Here is a 2,628-nt window from a genome sequence, read left to right on the forward strand (position 1 = left end):
ACCTTATTTTAATTTTAACCATTTAGTTTAAGCACGTACTTTAATTTAACCTTACCCTAACTACATACTAGTTTGCCTCTATTTAATTTACCCTAATTTTAACCACATTACTAGCCTTCTTACTTTAACCTTACCCTAACCTTAACCACACACTAGCCTGCCTCACTTAACCTTACCCATTTTAACCCTAACCACACTAGCCTGTTTTCACTTTAACCTTACCCTAACATATCCACGCACTCAGTTGCTTTACTTTAACCCTAACCACGTACTAGCCTGCTCTTTACTTAATTCCTGTCCCTAACCATTTACTTCAGTTTGTTCTACTTAATCTTACTTTGTCTTAACTACGCATTTTAGTTTTTTGTTTCTACTTAATTTTACTTCTTAATTCCTTTAATCTACGTACTAGCCTGCTCTCTATTTAACCTTACTCCTAACCATAACCACACACTAGCCTGCCTCTATTTAACCTTACCCTAACCCTAACCACACACTAGCCTGCCTCTATTTAACCTTACCCTAACCCTAACCACGCACTAGCCAGCCTCAATTTCTAACCTTACTCCTAACCACACACTACTGATCAATTTAACTCATCTTTAACTCCTAACCACACACACTGGCCTGCTCTAATTTAACCTTACCCTAACTCCTAACCACACACTAGCCTGTCTCACTTAACCTTACCCTAACCCTAACACACTAGCCTGCCTCAATTTAACCTTACCCTAACCCTAACCACACACTAGCCTGCCTCAATTTAACCTTACCCTAACCTATTAAACCACACACTAGCCTGCCTCAATTTAATTTACCTAACCCTAATTCATATTACAGTTTGCTCTCAATTTAACCTTACCCTAACCACGCACTAGCCTGCCTCAATTTAACCTTACCCTAACCCTAACCACACACTAGCCTGCCTCAATTTAACCTTACCCTAACCCTAACCACGCACTAGCCTGCCTCAATTTAACCTTACCCTAACTCACACACTAGCCTGCCTCTAATTTAACTCTAACCCTAACCACGACTAGCCTGCCTCAATTTAACCTTACCCTAACCCTAACCACGCACTAGCCTGCCTCAATTTAACCTTCCTACCCTAACCACACTAGCCTGCCTCAATTTAACCTTACCCTAACCACGCACTAGCCTGCCTCTATTTAACCTTACCCTAACCCTAACCACACACTAGCCTGCCTCTATTTAACCTTACCCTAACCCTAACCACACACTAGCCTGCCTCTATTTAACCTTACCCTAACCCTAACCACACACTAGCCTGCCTCAATTTAACCTTACCCTAACCCTAACCACGCACTAGCCTGCCTCAATTTAACCTTACCCTAACCCTAACCACACACTAGCCTGCCTCAATTTAACCTTACCCTAACCCTAACCACACACTAGCCTGCCTCAATTTAACCTTACCCTAACCCTAACCACACACTAGCCTGCCTCAATTTAACCTTACCCTAACCCTAACCACACACTAGCCTGCCTCAATTTAACCTTACCCTAACCCTAACCACACACTAGCCTGCCTCAATTTAACCTTACCCTAACCCTAACCACACACTAGCCTGCCTCAATTTAACCTTACCCTAACCCTAACCACGCACTAGCCTGCCTCAATTTAACCTTACCCTAACCCTAACCACGCACTAGCCTGCCTCAATTTAACCTTACCCTAACCACGCACTAGCCTGCCTCAATTTAACCTTACCCTAACCCTAACCACACACTAGCCTGCCTCAATTTAACCTTACCCTAACCCTAACCACGCACTAGCCTGCCTCAATTTAACCTTACCCTAACCCTAACCACGCACTAGCCTGCCTCAATTTAACCTTACCCTAACCCTAACCACACACTAGCCTGCCTCAATTTAACCTACACCTAACCCTAACCACACACTCAGCCTGCCCCATCTAACCTTACCCTAACCCTAACCACACACTAGCCTGCCTCAATTTAACCTTACCCTAACCCTAACCACACACTAGCCTGCCTCAATTTAACCTTACCCTAACCCTAACCACACACTAGCCTGCCTCAATTTAACCTTACCCTAACCCTAACCACACACTAGCCTGCCTCAATTTAACCTTACCCTAACCCTAACCACACACTAGCCTGCCTCAATTTAACCTTACCTAACCCTAACCACGCACTAGCCTGCCTCAATTTAACCTTACCCTAACCCTAACCACGCACTAGCCTGCCTCAATTTAACCCTACCCTAACCCTAACCACGCACTAGCCTGCCTCTAATTTAACCTTACCCTAACCCTAACCACGCACTAGCCTGCCTCTATTTAACCTTACCCTAACCCTAACCACACACTAGCCTGCCTCTATTTAACCTTACCCTAACCCTAACCACACACTAGCCTGCCTCTATTTAACCTTACCCTAACCCTAACCACACACTAGCCTGCCTCTATTTAACCTTACCCTAACCCTAACCACGCACTAGCCTGCCTCAATTTAACCTTACCCTCAACCACGCACTAGCCTGCCTCAATTTAACCTTACCCTAACCCTAACCACGCACTAGCCTGCCTCAATTTAACCTACCCTAACCCTAACCACGCACTAGCCTGCCTCAATTTAACCTTA

At 44.6% G+C, this 2,628-nt stretch overlaps 1 long non-coding RNA gene across 5 annotated transcripts; it reads right to left on the reverse strand.

Moving 5' to 3' along the window:
- Positions 1-442: 442 nt before the first annotated feature.
- LOC135565972 (uncharacterized) lies at positions 443-2,276 on the reverse strand. Of its 5 annotated transcripts, XR_010461899.1 has the most exons (5): positions 1,943-2,276; positions 1,138-1,899; positions 895-986; positions 726-768; positions 443-516 (listed from the first exon to the last, which is right to left on the reverse strand). It is a non-coding gene; the product is annotated as an uncharacterized LOC135565972 (long non-coding RNA). The 5 variants fall into 5 exon arrangements; XR_010461897.1 differs by lacking the exon at positions 443-516 and having other exon boundaries at positions 707-768; XR_010461900.1 differs by lacking the exons at positions 443-516; positions 726-768 and having other exon boundaries at positions 853-986; positions 1,138-1,604; positions 1,728-1,899.
- Positions 2,277-2,628: the final 352 nt, after the last annotated feature.

The sequence above is a fragment of the Oncorhynchus nerka genome, unplaced genomic scaffold, assembly GCF_034236695.1.
Source record: "Oncorhynchus nerka isolate Pitt River unplaced genomic scaffold, Oner_Uvic_2.0 unplaced_scaffold_8927, whole genome shotgun sequence".
Classification (NCBI taxonomy): Eukaryota; Metazoa; Chordata; class Actinopteri; order Salmoniformes; family Salmonidae; genus Oncorhynchus; species Oncorhynchus nerka.